This window comes from Protopterus annectens, chromosome 11.part0, assembly GCF_019279795.1.
Source record: "Protopterus annectens isolate FY-2018-M chromosome 11.part0, PAN1.0, whole genome shotgun sequence".
NCBI classification, from domain to species: Eukaryota; Metazoa; Chordata; order Ceratodontiformes; family Protopteridae; genus Protopterus; species Protopterus annectens.
In genome coordinates this window covers 1,356,030,791-1,356,050,080 of record NC_056745.1, presented here as the reverse complement: position 1 = coordinate 1,356,050,080, position 19,290 = coordinate 1,356,030,791, and the positions used below count along the sequence as shown (strand labels likewise).

Sequence of the window (19,290 nt, the reverse complement as noted above, 5' to 3'; positions counted from 1 at the left end):
TTTACACTTTGGTGCAAAGGCAAAGTATCAGAGATGCAGATCGGGATGCTTTCTATAACATGTAAATGGAAAGGAATGGCTCAGGGTGACTAGCGTTTCCCTTAACTGCTACGCTTTTTCATCATGCTGACTTCATTGTGGGCATTTGTACTCACTGGGAGCAGAGTTAAAAAAATAAATAAAGCAGTAAATTCAGCTGTCAGTACCTAAATACTGAAGTAAATAATGTACTTGCACTGCAAATGTTGATAAAAGGACAAGTTTTGCATCGGCTCATATTGGCTGATTATATGAAAAATATAGCAATGTGCTGGCAATTATGGACTGACTGCATTCAGTAACTTACTGCAAAGCTAACATATTTTAATGCCCTAAATATGACTCTTCTGCTATACTGAGGCGGAAAACATCAATAATCCACACATGCTGTTCACTTTCAGAAGGTGATTGAACCTGGAGTGCTTTGCTGCCAAATGCTGATAGCAAATGGCAATTTAATGTGTTAGAACTGTTAAGGATGTCAGAAAGAAATATAAACAATTAACTGTTGCTACTGTACTTCAGGACCGTTAGTGTTTTAAAGATTGGGCTTAGTAAACCAATGGTTTAGAGTAGACATAAGTAAACAATTTAGCAGGAAAATAACTAATTACGATGTTATATGTTGATGTAAGCAAGTCCACTGAAAATCACTAAGCAACACGGCATAAAAAGTACAGTTTTGTACCTACCATAAATGTAGATGTTCGCGTGCTAATACAGCTGCAGTAATCACAGATGGGTTTTCTGCTGTTGGGCGGGTCCTCGGTCGGCCGAATTCCAAAGTCTAGGTCCGGCGTCGGTTGTTGTCGCTTTCTTTCCTGACGTCAGTGCGACAGGGGTATATAAGACACAGCCGACGCCATTTTCTTCAGTCTTTCTTGCCCCAGATGTCGGGTGCCCCCAGAAGGAAGGCAATACATAAATTATATATATATATTCATGCAATGCAATATAATCAAAAATCAGTAGTTGCAAGCAAATATACCATAGAAGGATAACCCAGTCAGGTTGTATGAGGAGGGGTTAGCCCCTAGGCCTTTACCAAGAGGGGAAGGAGGGAGGGATACCTGTACTGCAGCTGTATTAGCACTCGAACATCTACATTTATGGTAGGTACAAAACTGTACTATGTTCATCGTGCATACAGCTGCAGTAATCACAGATGGGTAGAATCCCAAAGCTACGCACAGGGTGGTAGGCACTAGGTGGAACTGGGATGAGCCAGAATGCCCTGCAACACAGCAGTGGCAAAGCCTGCTCTAGTTTTGGAGTATAAGGGCAGGTGGTAATGTTTGGTGAAGGTATGCACAGAACTCCAAGTGGCTGCCTCCAAAATATCTTTGGTGGGAACTCCTCTGAGGAAGGCTGTACAGGTAGCTGTGGCCCTGGTGGAGTGGGATCTGATGCCTGTAGGGACAGATTTTCCATGAAAGGAGTAACAAAACTGTATGCAGTGGCCTATCCATTTTGAAATTGTCTGTTTGGTAACTGGCTTCCCTTGAGCTCCCACAGCATAGGACACAAAAAGTTGTTCTGATTTCCTGAAAGGCTTTGTTCTGTCCAAATAATAACGTAGCTGTCTATGGATGTCTAAGGAGTGTAGCAGCCTTTCCCCTTTGTTTTGAGGATTGGGGTAAAAGGTGGGTAAGTGTATGGCTTGATTTAAAGCTACCCTGGATACCACTTTAGGCATAAATGACGGGTTGGTAAGGGAAACCCTGTCCTGATGGAAGATGAGAAAGGGCTGCACAGCCATGAGGGCTTGTAGTTCAAACCCTACGAGCTGAGGTAATGGCCAGAAGGAAAGCTGTTTTCCAGGACAAATACTGCAAATCTGTTGAGGCAGCTGGTTCAAAGGGAGGCAATGTTAATTTTTCTAGAATGTAATTAAGATCCCAGGCTGGTATTGGTTGTTTCCTTGGAGGTCTTATATTCTTAGCCCCTCTGAGGAACTGTCTTAAGAGTGGGTAAGAGAATAAGGGTGGATCAGTGTTGAATTCTGCAGAAAAGGCTGAGGCATGAATTTTTATGGAGGAAAATGAAAGTCCACTGTTCAACAGCTCAGCTAGATACTGTAATATCTGAGGCAAATTCAGTTTTCTAGGATCCTGGCCTTTTTCTCATTCCAAGAGCAAAACCGTTTCCATTTTATGGAGTAAGCCTTTCTAGTAGATGGCCTTCTGGCCTCCAAAATGACATCCTGCACCTCTTTGGAGAGTAGGGTCTGTTGTGGTGTTAAGGAATTTTCCATGCAGCGAGATTGAGTGTTTTCAGCTGACTGTGAAGAGTTTTGTAGCTGTGCTGAGTCAGTAGAAGAGGCATTAGAGGTAGGGACCAGGGAGGAGTATGCTAGGCTCCTCAGGAGTGGGTACCAGTGTTGTCTTGGCCAGTCTGGAGCAATCAGTATCATCTTCGGTCTGTCTGCTCTTGCTTTCAAGAGCACCTTGGGCAGAAGAGGCAAAGGTGGGAAAGCGTAAACTGCCCATGCTGCCCAACTGAAAGAAAGGGCGTCCACTCTCCAGGCCTTTGGATGAAAGGTCCTTGAACAGAACTTTTCCAATTGATGATTCCTGTGGGAGGCGAAGAGATCTATGTCTGGCCTTCCCCACGCTTGGATTATTCTTTGTAAACACTTGAGGATGCAACTTCCATTCATGTGGGTCTGTCATATTTCTGCTTAGATTGTCTGCCAGCATGTTTTCCAAACCTGGCAAGTACTGTGCTTGAAGTTCGATTTGCCATTCCAGAGCCAAGTTCCAAAGTGACATGGCTAGTCTGCACAGGGGGTATGAATGTGTTCCTCCTTGTTTGTTTATGTACCACATTACTGTGGTGTTGTCTGTTCTTATCAATAATTGCCCTGGATGCAGGAGGTCCTTGAAAGCTGTAATTGCATTTATCACTGCTAGCATTTCTTTTTGATTGATGTGAAGGTGCTTTTCCTTTTGGGACCATTTGCCCTGAATGCACCTGTCTCTCGTGCGCCCCCCAGGTGTAGTCTGAGGCGTCTGTTGTGATGACTTGATTTGCTTGAGGCTTGCAGAATGGAAGACCTGTGTTTGTTTGACATGCTTGGGCCCACCATAGAAATTCCTTTTGCAAACATGGGATTATTGGTATTATTATTTCCAAACTGTGGCTGTGTTGAGACCATAGGTTTTTTAGGTACCATTGAAGTTTCCTCATGTGCAGCTTTGCACATGGGATTAAAAGAATGCAAGATGCCATGAAGCCCAGAGCCTGCAGGATTTTCCTTGCAGTGAGCCTGGTACAATTTGCTAGCATTTTGAAGTACTGAGTTAGTTGCCCCTGTTTTTCTGGCGTGAGATAGGCCATCTGGGTGTTTGTGTCCAAGTTGGCACCCAGGAAAGTTATTTTCTGAGATGGTGTTAGCCTGGATTTCTCTTTGTTGACTGTGTATCCCAGAGAATTCAATAACCGTGTTACATAAGCCATATGTTCCAGAAGTATGTGCTTGCTGTCCGCTTGGATCAGGCAGTCGTCCAAATAAGGGTAAACATTTGTATCCCTTGAAGTCTGCAGTAGGCAATTACTGATGCCAGGCATTTCGTGAATACTCTGGGCGCAGTAGATAAGCCAAAGGGCAATGCAGAGAATTGATAGTGGATTGAACCTGCAAGAAATCTGAGGTATCTTCTGCAGCTTTGTCTGATTGGGACATGCAGGTATGCCTCCTTGAGGTCCAATGTTACCAGCCAAAACTCCTTGCCCAGCATGGGAAGAAGCTGCTGTAATGTGAGCATCTTGAATTTTGGTACGAGTAGAAATGTGTTTAGGATGGATAAGTCCAAAATGGGTCTCCAGTCAGTTCCTTTCCTTGGTACCAGAAATAGTCTGGAATAAAAACTTTGACCTTGTTCGTGAGTAGGTACCTCTTGAATAGCTTTCATGTCCATGAGCTTTGAAATTTGTATTTGTGCCTCTGCCCTTTGATTGTGTGGCAGGTTTGGCATGCCTCTCATTTTTGGAAGAGTGTGAAAATGAAATCTGTAGCCTCTGTTTATAATGTCCAGGATCCATTTGTCTGTTGTGATATGCCAATTTCTTGTAAATAATGCCAGCTTTCCTCCCAAGGGTGCTGCCAGCTGAGACTTGTTTGGCATGAAAAGGAGGAAGTCATTGGGCTTGTTTCCTGTATTGTTGTGCACTGTCTTCGCCACCTCTTGGTGCTGGAGTTTGCCATTACCTGCCTCTATATGATCCTTGAGATTGTCCTCTGCCCCTTGTGCGCCTGTATCTCCCTCTTTGGGGCTTGTCCGTGGCTGGAAAGGAGCAGTTTTTAGAAGGCCAATTTCTGCTAAAACGTGGTGGTTGAACCTGTAGAAAAGCTTTGACAGTTTGCATAGATTTAGCTTTTTCTTCCATTTTCCGTAGTATCTCCTCAGCATTAGTACCAAATAGTACATCCTTTTGTAAAGGAGCATCTAGTAGTTTAGCTTTAACATGATCAGGCAAGATTTGTTACCCTAAGCCAGGCATGTCTACGAATGACTGATCCTGTAACAGCAGCTCTACTTGAGGCCTCTAAAGCATCATAGCCACATTGTAAGGTGTGTTTACCCACTTGTTCTGCACTATGCATCATATCCTGCAACTCCTTCAAATCTGGTTGTTCAGGTTGAGACATTTTATTTCTTAATTACGATAACAGAAACTGCTGATATTTAAACATATAGAACTGACAATTTAAGGCCCTCATGGCTAGGGTGGCCGAGGTATATACCTTTTTTCCCCACCTTTCTAAGGATCTAGACTCTCTTTCGGAAGGTAGTGGATTCTTAGCAGTAGAGGCCTTCATTCCCTTGGGGCCTTGAGAAATGGTTTCAGGGTCAGCATTATGGCTTTTGTAAAGAAATTGGTGTGAGTTAGGAACTCTGTAGTACCTATCAGACTTGACTGGGGCAGGAGGCAGGGAATCCGGATTAAGGCAAGCCTCCGAGTAAACATCATCAAGTATGTCCAAGACAGGAGGTATCGCCAGAGGTCTGTGTTGAGGTAACAAAAGAAATTCCCTAAGTCTTTTCTTGGAATCAGAAAAGTCTTGGCCTTCCCAATGGAAGTGTTCCCTCAAGGTGTGCAAGGTTTCCCCAAAGGAAAAATCCTCTGGGGGAGATACTGACGGAATGGACTGCTCTGCATCAGAATCTTCAAAAGGGGAGTACGAGTGTTCCTCTACATCAGAATGTTCTGAAAAAATGGAGCCCTGGTCAGAAGAGGGAGAATCTTCCTCCACTCTGGGTCTCTTGTCTGGAGGGGGTTGGGAACCCCTGATAAGAGTAATTAAATCCTCAGCCATTTTAAGCATCTGCTTTTTAGGCATGGGGCCTGGAGATGGGCCCTGTGCAACAGGCCTCTTGGGATGCATGGCTGATTTGGACTTAGTAAAGGCCTTAATGGAAAAGGAAGATGAGGGTCTAAAGACACCATGGGTGGAAGTGGACCTGTCCACATTAGGAGGCTCAGCACTCACAGTGGCTTCGGTGGTTGTAGTCTGGGTATGGGCAGAGGTAGTGTCGTCGGTAGTCAGGGGCTGCATAGGCGTCTCGCTGAGAACCGGACCAAGTGTAGCCGGTTTTGGCGTCGTGTCGGTCCTTGTCCTTGCGTTTTTTGGACAAAACGGTAGTCGGAGTCTCCGACGACATTTTATAATCAAAGGCTTTAACAAAAAAGTGTTGGGCGAACTCCGCCCGACGCTTAATAGTGCGTTTATTGAAAGTAGCGAAAAAGCGACAGCCCGAGACGTCGTGGTCTGGGCCTAAACAAGGTATGCAAAGGGAATGGAAATCCTTATGCGGTATTTGCTTCCCACAAGAAATACAATTGTTAACTTTGTCTGACATCCGTCTGAGGCAAGAAAAGTTTCAACGGGTACTTAGCTTTAAAGAAGACTTCGGTTTCCAATTTTTCAGAATTCAGGAGCTGGCCGACCGGCACTTGCGAACTGCTTCTGCTTCGGGCACCGCGGGGCAAAAAAGACTGAAGAAAATGGCGTCGGCTGTGTCTTATATACCCCTGTCGCACTGACGTCAGGAAAGAAAGTGACAACAACCGACGCCGGACCTAGACTTTGGAATTCGGCCGACCGAGGACCCGCCTGACGGCAGAAAACCCATCTGTGATTACTGCAGCTGTATGCACGATGAACATCAGGGGGACGCAAATACTGGTTGGTATCTTAATCCACAGGGAACAAAAACAGGACTGGAACAGCTTTACTTACGTTAGAAGGAAAGGCATGGAGTGGGTGGGAATGTAGAACGTCATGCATGATGTCACAAAGAGGGAGGTGATTAGTTAAGTGGGTGGTAATGTTTCAGCTTCGGTCCGAGGCAAGATTCCGAGTTTAGAAATGAGACAGTGCCCCTTTAAACATAGTTATCCAACCACATTCAGTAGTTTACCCTCCTTTTTCTTAAAACAGGTTTTAAAGGCACAGTTACATTTAAACCAGGGATCTTGGCCCCTAGTCTTATAATCCACCTTGATTCACTGCATTCAGTTTCATTAATTAAATCCCCACCCCTTATATTTTTATGCATAACCTGTAGCACCATAAACTTAAAGTGGTCTGAGCATTCTGAAATATGCAAAGCTAGGGCATGTCATACATCATGATGTCTAATATCAAACAAATGCCCAAAAATTCTCTCTTTCAGCATGCAGTTGGTCTTACCAACATAAAATGAATTACACCTTTGACATGCAGCCAAATAAACTATATTCCTAGTTCTACAGTTGGCATAACCCCTCAAAGAATACGGTCATCCTGTTCTAGGATGTATGAAAAGAATTCTTAGTACAAATGTAGGTACAAGCCCTACAACCAGGACATGGATATGTCCCTACACGTCCTGTTTTCATAATAGTCAATACATTGGACATAGGTTCCTTGCACAGCATGTCCTTCAAATTTCTGTTCCTTCTGAAAGTGAACTTTGGTCTATCCCAAACTATCGCTGCTATTCTATGATCTGACTGCAACACTTTCCAGTTACATTGTATAATGTCACAAATCCCCCTATATCACTGCTATATGTAAGCAGTAGTTGTCCTCGTGGAGGACCAAATCTATTGTGTCTATTATTAATACCTCCATTTGTACTCCTATGATACCATGGTTTAACAGTTCCATCGCGCTTGATTCTTATTTCTTCGTGGGACTTATCTATCAACTGTCTACTATACCCTCTTTCTACAAGATTGCCCATAAGGACATCTGTCTCCATGTCAAAATGTTCCTCTTTAGTACAGCGCCGAGAAATCCTATGAACCTGTCCTTTCACTATATTCGTGAAAGTATGTCTAGGATGCATACTGTCAAAAGAAAGCAAACTATTCTTCCAACATTGCTTTCTGTATAGCATAGTATCTATCTTGCCTGATGTATCTTTCTACAAATGTACGTCCAAATAATCAATATCAGACATTGAAGAATTAACAGTGAATCTAAAAAACTCTGTGGTGTCTTCAAGATAATCCACAAATGAAAATAACTGCTCAACTGTGCCCTTCCACAAAAAGAAAACATCATCAACAAAACAGACATAATGTCGCAAATTATCAGATCAAGGATACGTGTGTTGAAAAATCACCTCATCCTCCCAAAAGGCTAATACAAGGTTAGCATAAGAATTAGCACAGGGTGTGCCCATGGCAACACCCTGTGCCTGTCTGTAGTAATTCCCTTGGCAGGTGAAAATGTTATGCTCAAGTATCAAAAGCCAGCTATCTACAAACTCTTTCATTGCTGACCTCATCCAACTGTGCTTTATTTGCCAAAACCTGTTCTATGGCTTTAAGCCCATAGTCATTGTCAATCACAGTAAACACATTTTTCACATCCAATGTGATAAACATATCATCTGAACAACTGAAACTCTCCATATAACAAGACAAACTAGTTAAAAAATGTACTGTATCTCTTAAAATCCTGGGGTATAACTCAACCACCAGTCTTAAGGCACATTCAACCCAAATAGACACATTTTCAGTGGCCCAACCCCTCCCCGAGACAATAGGTCTCAGGGGAGGGTTGGAGCCATCTTTATGTAACTTGGGTAAACCCTTAAACTCAGGAATCCTTGGATGTTCAATGTGAAGAAATTCATATTGGGATTGTACTAACAAACCACTCTTCAACATGTTCATTAACCGGGTCCTGATTTTACTTTTTAAAGAATTTACCATCACAGGAGATAGAGGTACAAAAGTAGATGCATCACTCAACAACAAACAAAGTTTGTCACAATAAGCATTCTTATTTAAAATAACAATGGCCCCTCCCTTGTCAGCTGATTTAATTACAATCCGATTATCCTGCTGCAACTGCTCTAAGGCAGTGCATTGCTCCTGTGTTAAATTATGGTATCTACATCTATGTTTATCCTGCACATACTGTTCAATCTCTGTCTGACACATCCTAACAAAAGTAGTTACCGTAGGATTATTAATCGGTATGAAATCACTAGTTTTTTTCAACTCTGTAACTAGTTCACAAGCCCCATCACTAAACATGTTTTTTAAAGAAACATTTCTTGCAAAGCACGACATCAATAATTACCGGACATGTTATCTGGAACAAACGTCAAACCCTTATTCAACACAGAGTTGCTCAGCCGATAACTGGACATTAGATAAATTATGTACAATATTGGTACTATCTATAGTGTCCAAAGTCATTGTGAGACTCTGCGTCTTTTCGGTCCCTGTGATAGGGAAAAGCTCCGTTTCCGTGAGTTGTTCTTTTTCACAGGAGCTGGTAACTTCGGAAAATTTATACTTTGAAAACTCTATGTTTCTTTAGGTCTAGCTCCCAATAGTAAAGGAGCTCCCTGACTAATAGATACTGCATCCCCTTGTGTCGGCAACACCGACATGGGGAAGCCATCGTTCTGTGTTGTCATTACTATTTCAAGAGACCTGTTCTGCTCAGTCGATACTGTCAAAATAGTCAGATTCTCGGGTGTCATGCCCGTATCACTTACAGGTCTTACTGGTTGCTTTTGTACCAGCTGCTGTTCATGTAGCTGGTTAGAAGCAGGCTCCCTACCACCCTGTGTGGAGCCTAAACTCTGTCGTGCATCGTTGGTATCACATGGCCAAACAAAGATACGTCCTGTTACAAAGTCATTATAATCCCGTACTAATTTCTTTAATTTCACACGCTGTAGCCTGGTGTCAAAAGCCGCTAGCGTGTAAAGTAGATCATTGACACTAACTGCTGTGGTTCTTTAAACCGAAGCTCTATGTCCCTTTTCAGAGACTCAACAACACTTGCCAATTGTTTCTCCTCCGGAGCGAAAAATTCTACAAGCAGTCTCATATATGATGGGCTAGTTTGTAGATTTATCTCTTGCCATCTGGAAAGCAGCTCAGGGTATACCTTGTCCTGTGTAGGCATACACAAGACAAGTAAACCCCTGGGTACGATGTTGTTTTTTATGCATGTTTCCAAATGAAATCTCTGCCACTGTAAACGTTTCAAACGAGTGCCAGTTCTATATAATTTAACACGTCTTGAAGATCAATCTCAACTCGGCTATCAAAATCTGGTTCCTTATTCCTTGAGGCCAGGCTCCTTATGTCCATATGCAAAAAAACGGATTAACAGAAGTGCAGAATGCACCTCTTATATTTTCGCTTATGTAAGATGGTATAGGTTGTAATGGACAATAATCAAGTTCTATATCTTCTCCCCTCTTCTCAGCCATGTGTGCAGTAATTCACAAACAAACAATGTATCCAAAAAACTGAGAAGTCCTGCACCAAAGTATTAATGCCAAAATTGAGGAAATCCAAAAAAACATCTAAATGGCAAGAGACACCACGGCAGAGGCAAAAATTAAAACCAGGTGAAGTTTTATTAAAAACAGAAGCAAGCACTTTCAGGCAAACATGTCCTTCATCAGACAATGAAAAACAGTTAAAAACCTAAATTTAAACATATTGTTATCCAGTCACATTCAGAAGTTTACCCTCCTTTTTCTCAAAACAGGTTTTAAAGGCACAGTTACATTTAAACCAGGGCTCTTGTCGGCCCCTAGTCTTATAATCCACCTTGATTCACTGCATTCAGTTTCATTAAATCCCCACCCCTTATATTTTTATGCATAACCTGTAGCACCATAAACTTAAAAAAGTGGTTTGAGCATTCTGAAATATGCAATGCTAGGGCATTTCGTACATCATGATGTCTAATATCAAACAAATGCCCGAAAATTCTCTCTCTCAGCATGCAGTTGGTCTTACCAACATAAAATGAATTACACTGTAGACATGTAGCCAAATAAACTATATTCCTAGTTCTACAGTTGGCATAACCCCCTCAAAGAATAAGTCCTTCCTGTTCTATGATGTATGAAAGAATTGTAGGTACAAAGGTCTGTGGGAGGAGGACTTGGATCTGGCTTATTTTTGAGAGCCTGCGAGGAGGAAGGGAAGCTTGACAGGATGTTGTGTCGAAGCTCGCTCCAATAAATTCCAGTGTTTTTGTTGGGGACATTTGAGATATTTCCATGTTGATTGTAATCCCTAAACAAAGAGCAAGTCCTCGAGCGTAAGACAGGTTGTGAATGAGAAGATTCCCGGTCATGGCAGTAAGGAGCCAATCGTCTAAATACAGAAACACCCGGAATCCTTGTAGTCGAAGATGAGCTACTACAACTGCCATACATTTGGTGAACACTCTGGGGGCTGTCGAGAGACCAAATGGCAGTACCCTGAACTGGTAGTGATTGGCTCCAAGCTGGAAGCGGAGAAATCTCCGGGAGCATTTGTCCATCTTTATGTGGTAATACGCATCCTGGAAATCTATAGAGCACATCCAGTTGTCCTTCCCTAGAAAGGGGGATGGACTGTACAGTGACCATCTGGAATTTTTGAGGTTTTATGAATTTGTTTAGTAAGCTGAGATCCAGGATTGGTCTCCAGTCCCCTGTCTTTTTTGGCACTAAAAATAACCTTGAGTAAAAACTGGATCCTCTCTGGTCTGGTGGGACTGGCTGGATGACTCTCTTTCTTAGCAGCTTTTCGATTTCTAAAGCTGCTACCTCCCTCTGACTGGGTGGAACATCGGGGATTCATTTGATGGGTCTGGGAGTAAGATCAAATGGGATATGGTAGCCTCTGGGTATTATTCTCTGCACCCATGCATCCATAGTGATGAGTTGCCAGGCTTGTAGGGGCAGGGAAAATCGACCCCCTACTGCTTCCAGAAGAAAGCAATCGGGCCGCTGCTCAGGAACATTGGTAGCATCGGACGGAGAAGGAATCTCTAGCACCCTAGTTACGCGGACCCCCTCTGCCCCGAAAAGGGCGTCTTCCGAATGAGTTCCGCCCTCTGCCCCGGGGGTATTGCTCACCACGAGTGTCACGAAAAGATCCTTGGGACTTCTTGAACTGCAATTTCCCTCCCCTTTGGTTCCTGGAATAGGATCTCTGGGGGGTGGAATAACGTATGCCCACAGCAGACAAGGTCTTTCCATCTTTCTCACTTTGCGATAGTGTCTCTCTTACCTTGGGACCAAAAAGGGAAGATTCGTCAACAGGCGCATTGATGAAGGAAGATTTAAAGGGGTCTGGGAAATCACACAAATACATCCAAGCATGCCATCTCATGACGATGCCTGATGCGGCTGCTTGAGCTGCCCCCTCGGTGGTGTGACAGATTAAGCGCATCGAGAAGTTCGAGATAGATTTCAGGGTAGGCAGCTGCAAGGCAACAGTGTCAGGCAGTACCCCCACCAAAGAGGCAGACATTTCTGAAATTAGGTCTCTTTGAAGGCACGTAAAGTGTGCCAAACAGTTCAGCGATCGAATGGCAAAGGTCGCTGAAGCATAGGTCCGCTTCCCCAGTCTGTCCATAGCCCGAGAATCCCTGTTCGGTGTATGAACAGTGGAAGTATCTTCTGCCAGTTCCCTCTTGGTGGCCGCCACCAGGACCATGGAATCAACTACTAACTGCTTGGACCAATTGAGTTGGTCTTTGGGGGTGGATAAAATTTTGTCTAGACTCCAGGAGACAGGTTCTACATTGTCTGGGGCCTTCCAGGCACGCTGCACAATCAGTTTTACTAGCTCATCCGCAGGTGGGGTCACCCAGGAAGTAGATGGCTGAGCACGGAAGGCCTGCAAAAACAACGATTCCTCCGAAGGGTTAGAGGACTTCCAGACTCCCCTCTGCTTGAGGATCTTGAGAATGTATTCAAATGAGACATCTTCCAGGGAGACCGCGGGGACCCTTTTCCCTCCTTGGTGATAGAGTCCCTCAGGGGAATCAAGCTGCTTCCTCTTGCACCATTTCTTCTGGGTGGCTCCCCAGTGGGATCTTCTGAGGACTCCGGAGAAAGGGTTCCCTTCAAGGGATGGTCTTGAGGCTCCCGTGCTCGGGATCCTAGAGTAGGGGGTTGGGGCAGTTGCATGCTAGAGGGGGGTTCTGGTGTAGATGCCACTGGTGCTGACTGCGAGCCTGTAGAGGCAAGGACCCTCTCCATCACCTGGAAAGCAGGCCCTCCCAAGGAGGGATGGGAGCCCGGAACCGAAAAGGACAACCTCAGAACCGGGGTCACACCCCACCCTGTGGAGACTGCCTCCAGGTGAGGAGCTCTGAGAGAACTGGTAGCTGCTGGTGGAGCCATGGCCATAGACGGTGCCAGAAAAAAAATAGGCACCGAACTAGGAACTGCCAACAGCCCAATCGCTGCTCCAAGAGAGCACCAGTTCCAATGGAGCCATAGCATCAAGAGTAATTGGTGTCGACAGGGGAACCTCCGCAGTTGGAGCTGAGATAGTATGCACCAGGGTGGTCATCAGTACAAAGTCTCCGGGGCCTGGGAAGAGGCCAGAGGAGGATATACTGGTGAGTATTACCATGAAAGCTTCCATTTCAAGGGAGATGGAAGACCTAGCAGGGGTGGGCAATCCTCTAGTTGCCAGAAGCTGGTCCACAACCCTTACTTGCTCTGAAAGGCTTCTGGTGGTTCTGTAGGAGGCTGCTGAAGGAGAGTCAGGTCTTTCAAGAAAGGGGCTAAATTAGTGCCCTGAAAAAGGGTTGTAAGTTGGGGAATATCTGGTTCTCAGGAGGTGTTCAACCTTCGGAACCAAAGGAGTCACTGTCTGTGGAGTCGTATAAGCTATCGGCACCGTGGCCGGGGATGGTGCTAATGCAGGTACGGTAGCCAAAGGCGGTATCAAGACCAAGGACAGCACCGAGGAGGATGGTGTCGAAGCCGGAACAGCAACATGAGTCAAAATTAGAGGCGGCACCGAGGGGGAAGACAGAGTCTGGTGCTGATGTCTGCGCCAAAGGCGCCGGAGAAACTCAGTGTCGACTCGGTTCCGAGGAGGAAGGAGATGTAGGAACAGAGTGACTTAGTTTCTCTCTATGTTTTTTAGTCTTAGGAGGTGGTGAGACCACAGTCCCAGAGACAGCCTCCGAGAAGGGAGTTTTCATTATACCCTTCAAAATTAACTTGTTTTTATGCTCAGCCAAAGTCCTATTGCTGAAGCTGGAACAGATATCACATGAAGCATTAATGTGGTCAATGCCCAAACAATAAACACACCGAGCGTGACTGTCTGAGGTGGGCATCTTACGCCCACACTTATCACACTGTTTAGAACCCAATTTAGCTTTTTCAGACATAACAAAACACCACACTAGTCCTAGTGACAAGATAAACAGTCAAAAAATAACAGCAGCAGCAAAGTTAGAGAATAGTTTTTTTTTTATATCCAGATAGAAAGAAAGTGAAGAGTACCAACAATGGTACTCAGAAACACCACAAGTGGTAGGAAAGATGGCCTACTTAAGGTAGGAGAGAGGGGCAGTACCAATAATAGTATAAAAGGAACCACCAAAGGTAGAGGGTAGGTAATAGAACAGGTAATGGAGTCTACATACGAAAGAGGAAGATTAGCGAAAACTGACTAAAAGGTAAGGTATTGACAGGAATTAACACAAAAAACTCTACACTTAGCTTGAGAGAAGGCTTGACATGTCTGACGAGGAACGCGGCAAACGAGATCTGGAGAGACAATGCAAGGGGCATTATAGGTAGGGTCTTAGCTGAGAGTTTTTGGTTGGCGCGAGCTTGGTAACGGCCGTGTCTGTTCTGAAGATGGAACCAAAGTCCTAACAGTAAGGAATGAATAAATATTTACAACATCAGCTGTCTTGCTATAGTTTACAACCATCATAAACATCAAGCTCCAACCTTGGTCCTAGAAGTAAACCAGAATATGGCAAGAATAATACTTAGCTACAGTGCTAAGCGCTAAACAAATGAAGCTGAAATATCTTGTCTTGTTGTTGGTCCTGTTTGTGGTGTGGGGTCTCTTGAGGGGGGACAGAGCCTTCTGTAGAAATTGGTACCGCCTTTTCGGTGATCCTGGGTCTAAGCCCATCACGTTGGTTCTGTGGTCTGAATACCCAATTCCATCTTAATTTTGCTGTTGCTAGTTTTGTTGAATTAAAGACGGTGAGCTGCTACCCAAGACAGCAATGCCATTCAACAGACAACCCCCCCCCCACCAGAATGAATGCCTGTTTTTTTTAAAAAAGCAGTAGCCTTATAGAGAATGGTTCACCAAAGGAGTTGGGTTCTTTAGGATTAAATGAGGTGGAAGTGGGGATGGGTGCAAGGACTGCAAGACAACCTAAGTGGGCTCCCTAGAATTCATGATAATACTAGAAGGGAACCCACATTATGTCACAGTCTGTATGCTGCGGGGCACTGTCTAAGGGAGCAGTCAGGAATGCTTTCTTAAAGTATAAAGTAAAACAAAATAAAATAAAATTGAGGACGAATGTGATGAGCAGACCTATCATACCTTTGTTCCCATATTCAGACCGAGGCAGTATATTCTCGTTCCTCCTAGGTCCACTCACGTGTGAGCCATTTGAAGCAATTTTATGACCAGCATGGACAACCACATGGGTCAAAGAAAAAAAAAGAAAATGTCCCCATATAACACCAGGAAACCACACCAACATACTAGATCATCAAGGGAGCACTCCAACACACAGATCAAGATTTATAGTAGTCTTTTTGTGGCTCTGTAAAAGCGATTTCCCCCTGTAAAAATAAAGATAAAACTATAAAAATATAAAAAGGTTAGTATCCATAACCCATCAGCAAGCATAAACGTTAGGACTATGGAGAAAAACTCTGAAAGAGACGGAAAGTTCAGTTTAAGGGAAATGATTAAACATCTCAAGCCAAAGTTTACACCGCCGGGTGGCTAACCCTGCTGCGAATAATACAAAAAAGATATAATCATCATTTCAGTTATATAGTGCAGTCATGATTTTTGTGTAAATAATAAAAAAAATATTCTAAACTGATTGTTAAAAAGAGAATGTAACCACCAACCCCCAGACACACAGAGTGACACCCACCATGACAGCATGGGAGCTTCATTAAACTAAACCCTCCCTCACACATCCCCTATGATGTTATGGGAGGTGCCTACCCTGTTTTCCACCCCCCAAATTCCTAATAAAAGCTCTGACTCTTTCCATCTGTACTCAGTCAACTAAGCACCGCTCATCTACCAAATAAAGGATCTTCCATCGATAAAGAAAACTGAGTACTTGCCGTTAATTCAACAAAACTAACAACAACAAAAATAACACAAAAGCAGGTATCCAGACCACAGCACCATGGTATCAATGTGACTGACTAGACACAGGACCACTGAAAAGGAGGCACCAATTTCTACAGAAGGCTCTCTCATAGGTTCATACTGGGCTATCTGCCCTAGGGCATTTATCAGCCTAGCCAGAGTGTGTGTGGCTTTCGCCACCCCTTGCTATGTGAATATTATGGCCATTTAGGGTTTACTTTACTGTGCCTCTGTCTAGATGTGACACACTGAAGACCCCCCCAGTGTAAATCTACGATATCCCATCCACTTAGCAAGATTCCTGTTGAAGAGAGTCAGTGAGGGGCTCTGCCTAACATGGAGTGGGTTCTGTTCCAGAGTGTAGGAAGCCTCTGGGTTAGGAATCTGTCCCTCCAGCACATCCAATTTATTTATGTGTTGAGGTTGACATCTGTCGCTCTCACGGCTCTAATGGCTTTGGATTTTCTGAGGTGGAGCATGTCCATCAATTCTGTACTGGACATGATCTTGTACATCGGACATACATCACCTCTGAGTATGCAGTATGTGACTGCATACAGCTGGGGTGTTGTCAGCCAGGCAGCATATGACGAATGTTTGACACCCTTTATCCTCTTGGTCAGGTACTTTTGAGGTCTTTCTAACTGCTGCAGGTGTCGGGTACGGTACATCCCAAATGGGGCATTGTACTCACTTATGGGCCTGATAAGAGAAGAGTATAGGGGCACAATGACCTCTCTTGATGTAGATGTGAATCCTTTCATGATAAGGTGGCCAATATAGGTGGTCTTCCTAACGATGTTGGCAAAGTGAGTGTTGCATGTGGGGTTACTGTCCACTTGTGTCCCTAGGTCCCTGATTACTTCTTCCATATGTAACTGATTACCACCTATGTGGTGATTTGTGAGTACCTTGTTTGGTATTTGGGGAGACATTCATACTCTCCAGTGTCTTCAGGGAGGCTGAGTGGTGTTCCTGGGTCTGAGAGGGTGGCCTGTAGCATGTTACAAACTGTACAGTGGCCCCGCCCACAGTCAGTTGCACATGGATGGTCTCTGATGCTTCGTGCATTGTCTGTAACCTGGACGTGTGGGTATCTTTGCTGAATGTGGATACTCCCCCTCCTTTTGTGGTTTGGTCCAGGTTTTGGGGTCGAAAAGCATGATTTGAGGTATAACCTGGTAGTTTTGGGGTGCTCTCAGGAACCTTGATGCAGGTTTCCATCACTGCACAGACATCAATGTTCTCCCCCAGAGAGACCCCATTCACAAACAGGACAGACAACAAGGCAAGTTTTTTAAAGGCTTCGATAGTTTACAGATATGGACACCACTGAAGAAATGAGACAGATATCAACTACTTGAAAAATGAACACCATAATACAGACTGAAAATCTACATTTATTAAACTGCCTTTTGTATGCTAAAAAAATACTGTTTTGAAGTCAAAAGCCAATGACATGTCTTGCCCAGTTAACTTAAAATGAACAATGATACATAAAGCATGCTACCTCAGATACACAAGTGACTGAGAATATACAAATACCTTTTATACCTTAAAAGGGGATGCAGTATAAAGGTATACTTTAAATGTTAATGACCAAACCATGAGTTTATACTACACCTGACTGAAACACTATCTCTAAACCTAATTCCTTGTACTCCTGATTGAAACACAGAAGCTCTAAACCCAATTCCTCATACATAAATGCATGAAACCCAATTATTTGAATGGAGAAACACAAAAAAAAAAAAACAAATGTAAGTTTTAACTATTAAAGATATTAAATATGGGAGAGGTTCTTCCATTAGATGTTGACAATCTCCTTATTTCCCTATAATGTTTCTTATGGAAACGAGGAAGATTATTCTAAGCCAACTGAAGAACTCTCCCATGTAGTTTATGCTGAGAATGAAACTAACTTTTGGAGGTCCAGTAGACTGGGAGGGTATATCTTCATGGTTTGTTTCTATGAATTGCAGAGACTCAATTTAAAAATATAAAAGTCATATTCATCAGTTTTCCTTTCCCTTCACAGACCTTTGTCAGTACCAGAAATGCTTCATGCTCTTCAATCTTACATGCAGGAGTAAGTCGGTCCAGAGGGGTGAACAAAGAAAGTCTCTGCTGCTGCAGTTTGTTGCCTGGCAAAAAGCATACCACCAAAATCAACAGCTGAAAATATGTTGGTATAGATGATTCTAAAGCGGTTAAATCCTCTTTTGATGTAGGTACAGCTGGTTTCCCCACAAGAATGCACTCAGAATCTACAGATTTATCTTCTAATACCATTTTTGGAGGCCCAGATACTGATGCTGATGAAGGTGCTTGTTTAACGTTACACATCTGTAACACTGGGATCGATCAACAGCTGCTTTCTAGGTACTTCGAGACTATTATTCATGATGAACTGTCAGACAAAAATTGACCAACAGATGATCTGAAAAACTATTACTGAAAGACTTTCAGAGAACAAAAATGTGTTTATTTGAAGGTATGCAACTTCCCCATCATGTCCTCCTAACACTCTGTAGTTTACGTATATACCAGCTCTACAACTGAACAACAGTGAGAAATGTGCAAAAGTTAATGTTTGCTGAAAATGGCCAAATGGCATCTCCTTCACAGTATTCTCTATTAGACAAATTACTACTGAAAACTTGTCAGGGTCCCAATTTAATCTCATTTTTCAGGAGCCACTGAAGTGCAGTACTCAGCTAGCTGAAAACTCTCTCCTTTTTTTTTGTCAGAAACTGAAGTGAAGAAAGACTTATGAATTTGCTGTTTCATTCTTCCACTCTTCCTTTCTACCACCATTAATTCTAACTGCAAGAGACAGTCTATCTGTATGGATTTATTAAGAGTTATGAGAAATAAAAAGTCTCCCTGTCTTTTCTAACTTCCAATATTTTGAAAATACCTTTTTACAGACATTGTCATAAGGATTTTACACTTTTAGTAAGGTATGAAGAAAAAGCTTTTAAATGACTAAGTCTGATAGCTTTATTAAGACAGAGGCAAGTAGGAAAAGATTTATGCTTAAGAAACGGCCCAAAACAAAGCAACCAGCGGGTGTGGTGATGATGCTTGCAATATGTTTACTACAGCATGCACTTATAGATTTTATGGGGGGGGGGCATAACTATATTTTATTCAAAGTTTCAAAAGAAAGTCTTCACTTTTTTGGAGAGAAGAGAGTGAAAATTTATTTATTTTTTTCAAAATACAGACTACTGAAATGTAGTGTTAGTCAATAAGAAGTAATGCATCCTGAGTGCAAAATGAAAGACCGGAGATCATTTAGACAATAAGAAATGAGGACAGAAACAAATAATGTGGCATTTATACTGCAGTCTCAAACCGCCTGCATCAGCACCCTCAAAGGTGCAAGACCTGTACTGTTCTGCACATGCAACATAATAGGCTGGACCAAGGCAAAACGGACTGAAATGTTATGATTCACTTTCAGCAACTGGACCAAAATATCATCTACTTACTGCTGCCACTTCACAGAAATAAAAGGCTTTTAAAACCTAGTGGTTGTTTTAGACACATTATGGAGCTACAGAAGCAATCATATTATGTTACTGAGAACAAGACTGA

General features: G+C 43.2%; 1 protein-coding gene across 1 annotated transcript in view; it reads right to left on the bottom strand.

The window, feature by feature from the left end:
- The window catches only part of MKLN1 (muskelin 1), a 1,607,387-nt gene that overhangs the window by 306,138 nt on the left and 1,281,959 nt on the right, over positions 1–19,290 (bottom strand). The gene's annotated exons all lie outside the window — the stretch shown is intronic.